Source organism: Caretta caretta, chromosome 12, assembly GCF_965140235.1.
Source record: "Caretta caretta isolate rCarCar2 chromosome 12, rCarCar1.hap1, whole genome shotgun sequence".
NCBI classification, from domain to species: domain Eukaryota; kingdom Metazoa; phylum Chordata; order Testudines; family Cheloniidae; genus Caretta; species Caretta caretta.
The window spans coordinates 7,112,946-7,118,331 of NC_134217.1; positions in this window are offsets into that span (position 1 = coordinate 7,112,946).

Consider the following 5,386-nt stretch of genomic DNA (forward strand, 5'->3'; position numbering starts at 1 on the left):
TTAGAAAACCCAGCCTTTTGTAAGATTAGATGTTTTTATGTATTTTAATAAAAAGATCCTGTTTTATAACAAAACTTATTTTAAATAAATTGTATAAAGCAACTGCTTTCACGCTATTGGTTTGCCTGCTGCTAGTTTATGATCTCTCTCCTGCTGGCTGCTGCAACAGCTTAAAATTCTTTCCTCTCCCATTTTACTGTCACTTGCAAAATGTGTTGCTTTGATCAATCTTTTCATGCTTTATCCTAAAGCGCCTATTTAATCTCTCTTTTTGCTGCTGTTTATTACAATCTGAGGTGCAGCTTGTCTTCTGCAAGCCGCTGCCTGAGAAACATACAAAAACATAGGAGCTTTTACCATCACAGACCTTGAACTTGTCATTTTTGGGGCAGGGTAGAATTATTCTCTTTATCGGTGGGAGGAAGAGAGGCCACAGTCGACAGCGTACTGCAGGGATGGTTCCTGGCAGGGAATCTAGCCTAGCTTGTTGCCTCCTCGGTACTAGTGCAGTTGGCCTGAAAAGGATTGCATGCCTCCTCGCTGCAGGGAGTCAGAAAATAGAGGGAGAATGTAGGTCTCCCGCTTCTAACCGAACCTTAAGCAGCATATGTCATCCTCCACACAATTAGTACCCCTGTGGGAATTCTGCACCACTGCACATGTGCAGAATTTATGTCCCCCACACATTTCTTTGATTCTCTGCAGAAAAATGACTTTCTGAGGGGGAAGCAAAGGGAAGCCACAAGAGTAGTCATGTGACCCTCCCCAGCTGTAAGTTTTGGGTGTCCAGGGCAGCCAGCAGAGAGGTAAATCACTGTGGGGCAGGAGATGGGACTGGGGAAGAGCTGACTGGCGGCACCCACCCTGCACTGGGCTCAGTTGCTAGTCCCAGCTGGGCTGGGGAGGACAGGACTTCCTCTTCCCCTGCATGACATCCAGGGCCAGGTCAGACTCACGCCCAGATTTCTCCCCTGGCTGCAGGCAGCTCTGCAAACTCCCCCTCCCCCTGCTTCCTTCACCCATTGCTCCTCAGCTGCATGGGGAGGGATCCCTGTACAGGGAGCTGCACCCCCATCTGCCCAACGCCCATATATCCAGACCCCCTCATACCCAGACGCTCCTGTTGAGCCTCATTCCCCTACACTCAGAACCACCCCCAAGATGAGCCCCACTCCCCCAGCATCTGGACTCCCCTCTGAGCCCCACCCACTCCAACCCCCCTGCCAAGTGCTATCCCCCCTATACCCAGACTCTGCCCCACTAAGCCCCAACCACCTTCACCTAGACTCCCCTGCAGAGTTCCATTACCATTGCACCCAACCCCACCCCCAACAAGCCCCTGTGCATCCAGATCTTCCCTGCACCTGGATCCCCCACTGAGCTGCCCACACTCAGATTGCCCCCTACAGAACCCTCAACCTACACCTGGAACCCCACACACTAAGCCCCTCCACACTTGGATCCTGCCTTGCCCACACAGAGGGCAGGGCCTGGGGGTGTTTCTGGGGCAGGCCCAGTCCTTGCGCTGTCAGGGTTGGGTGCAGCCTCACCACTGAGTTCGTGCCCTGGGCGGGGGGAATCTTCACCATGATCTCCCCCACCTCTAGGCAGCCAGGGGTCTGTGTTCCCTACTGTCATGCTAGAGTCTCCGCATTTATTTGACAAAAAAAAGTGCAGAATTTTGCAGAATTTTAAAATGTGTGCAGAATTTCTATTTTTTTGGCACAACATGCCCTCAGGGAGTAAATTAGGACAAGGAGAGGGTTGCAGCTTCACACTGGCTTCTGTGCACAAGCATGTAAGTGGGGAGGAAACTGAAGGGCAGAACCTGATGCAGGTACAGAGTCAGGAAAAGACTTGCAGGAGGTGGATGGAAAGACTGGCATTGCAGTTGCCTAGGTCAGCTGCTATGTGGGGAAGGAGGAGTTGGGCAAGGATGAGATGGGGCTAGGCCATAGCGTCTCTAGCTCCTTAACTAAGGCTGCTTAGTTTGTGTGAGATTCAGGGTTTGGCAATGATCAGTCTCTTTCCTCAGCTAACACCCCATTCCAGCTACATACCTGACTCCCCTCTGTCCCAGATTTGTTAGAACAGTTGTGTACCACTTTTCCCGTACAGAGCAAATGGGAACTCTGGCTCCACATCTTACTCTGCTCTCCCATGCCTCCGAAGTTCCTGACCTGAGGCTGCTCAGCCTCATACCTCTGCTCTACAACAGTCTCCCTCCCCATCAAGCAGTGGCCAGGAATGGTAAGGGAGAAAGTAGTAGACAGATTCCCTACATTTATTCTTTGCTCTTCCCCTCACTTCTGGAGTTCACACAACTGCTGAGCTGGAACGAGGCAGTGGGGTGCTGGAGACAACAGCGGATTCAGATTTAACCAGAGATGAATTTCATTTACCAGACACACTTTTTTATTTCACTTGTTTATAGGGAAACACTTGCAAAACACCTAGAGCTGGGGGACAAATCATTAATCAGCAGCCTCCAAACTAACAGCTCCAAGAGACAGCCTGACAGAGAGAGACAATGCACTCCAAGACTAACCACAATGGATCAGTTCCTAGACTACTAAATGATCGAAGATTAAAGGATAAAGCATGGGCAAACCCCCGAAGAGCCAATTATAGGCTAACACCAAGGGGCGTTCCAGCATGTCAGAAAGCTAGTATTTGGCCAAGATATTTATTTTAAGCAGCAGACTAAACCTCTACGCACTCAACCATGAAAAGCATCTGCTACCACAGTCTGAGGCATGAGCCACCATGCTCACACGTGGAGCCAGGACTTCCCAGCAAGCACCTACTTACTGCATCACAGAAGAGTCAAACTCAACCGAGCAACTGGGCATTTGCTCCATGCTCCTCGGAAACAATCCCAGCAGAGGTCAGTTCCTTCAGGCTGGCAGAGCTCTCCAAAGAATTATGGAAAGCAGCTGAGTGGTCTCAGGGTGCAAATCACTTAGCCTGAGGAGGCTGCACCCAACCCATAGAACCACATTGTCTTTTCACAGCTGAAGAGGCCAGTGTTCGAAGTTTAACATATGCTTGTGTTTACAGAGCTCCAATGTATTTAACAAAACAAAAACAAAAAACAAACAAAAAAAGATGTTCTAACTCAACTGTTCCCCCCACCACATTGACTAGGAGAGAAACCACCTCTCTCCACATCAGTCCAGCTGCTCCATGCAGACACGGGCACAGCTGCAGAATGACTATTTGCATTACTGGCTGTTTTGTGAAAGACAAATAGTCAGGAAGAGAGAAAAACAACCAATTGCGCCATTTCTGATGCAGGAACAGCTGATTCTGAGAAAGGCAGTTTTCCTCCAGCTCAAGTTATTTTCATAACATTTCCTCCATCCTTCACCAAGTATCCTGGCCTTTTTCAGGTGTTCTGATGATAAACCTGCAACTTTTGGCCTTCTACCACAGTTGCACCCGATCTACACAGAGTGCCAGGGTAATCCTCACCCAAGCATGGATCGCTGCTTACTTACAAAGTTGACACATGACAGGAGTACTGTCTACTGAGTATTGGGCAATCCTTACCTGCATGCCATTCTGCCTTAGGCACGCACTGAAGTGTGTGCAGTATTACACAATTCTTCTCCCTTCTGTCCTTATTTCTCAAGTACACCCGTTTCTAACTTGAAAAATGCTCAGACAGCTGCATCACTCATTTCAACAAAACCCAGACATGGGTGTAGCTTCATAAAACAGCCTGGAATAGAGCACAAAGCAGCAGGGAACAGCAACCACAAAGGGAGGCTGACAGCCAGTGTTTCACAAGTCCCTTCACAGCTCTTGGGTCTCTCTCCAGACTACTCTCCGAAACGTCAGGACAGATTTCACCCTCAGCCCTGCTCTGCTTTTCCTTAGGGGTCGTGATCTGATTTCCACAGCCACCACCACAGCAGGAAGCGTCTTGCTCTATGACTCCAGAGGTTGAGCCATCATTGACACCTCTTTCCCCATTGCTATTCACACCGAGGCACTGGAGAACTGCTCAGACCATTCTTGTAGGGCCCAGTAAATGCGCAAGACCGACCAGAGGGGGATGAATTTAAGATCACATTGACAGGTGTGGATCAGAGCACTTTCATGGCCATACACCCTTAGAGTGCTTTTATGGCTAGAGAACCTCTCTACCTGTGACCATGATGGAGCAGGTTTCACCAGCAGGCAAGCAAGCAGGATGCCAGTTAATACGTAACCTTTAAAGAGTTTGTGTGGAGGCCATGCTTAAGGAAGCAAGGAATTGAACCACTGGCTCCAGGCAGTGGCTGTGCAAGCTTCCCACACAGCACTCTGCACTGCACAGCCATCCTGAATGACAAACGCCTGCTGCTCCTTCATAAGCATTATACAGGATTAGAGCACTGAGTCCTCAAGTCATGTCCTCTGCTCCTTGTTACATGCAGGCTTTGCTCCTGGTCTGAGCCCTGGGTCCTCTTCACTCCCTGCTTGCTCTGTGCTTTCTTCCAGACTGCTCATACACTTGGATTCGCCTCTGTCAACCAAGCCCTTCATTTTGCCCTAGAGCGCACCACTGGGCCTGCAGCTGCCATGCTTTACTCACCCATGGAGTCCCACTGACTGTACTGTCTGCTCCCATGTTGCAGCATTGGGTCATTAGACTAAATTCTTCAGGGCAGGTAACTGTTAAGTGTTCAAGCACAGCTCACCCACTGTGCACAGCTGTATACACGTCAGCACAACACACTGAACAGGTTACCTCCAGCAAAAGGTAAGAGTTATGGCCCTCTTCAGGCTAAGCAGCAAACGGGGAAGACAGAGGATAAAACACTGATGGGTTTCACTTTTGTTCCCAGCCCTTACATTGTCAAGACGCAGTGCTGGAAAGGCTTGGGTTACTTGATGCTGGTTCCATTGCATTTAGCTTGGGCAGTGAGCGTGTTAACCAGGTTTGGGTTTTGGTTCTTGTACATCATACACCCTGCCTGCAACCCAAGGGAATATTCAGACAAAGTTCCTCATCAAAACCCTAAAGGTGGGACCTTAACTGTGCCACAGGAAAGAAGGAGATCCATGTCAGACATGGGAACTGGTCCATTCAAGGACAAGCTGTGAATGGAGATTTCTTTTAAAGCTTCTAGGATGGAATAAGACAGCGGAGTGAAGATGTCCTGTAAAATCTGAACTAGGCGCTTGCTGGTGCCCTCTCCAAATTCAGGGGCTGCACCTTGGCCGTGACATGCAAACTGACACGGTTCAGCAGCATCGGACAGCAGGAGACGAGACCGTAGTATGGTTCCCACTGTAAACATTAGTAAGCTGAGCCCTGCCTTCACCACAACGTTCCCAGCAGGACAGAGGACAGGGCAGGGCTTTGGGTGTTTAGAGACTCAAACGTTTAACACGA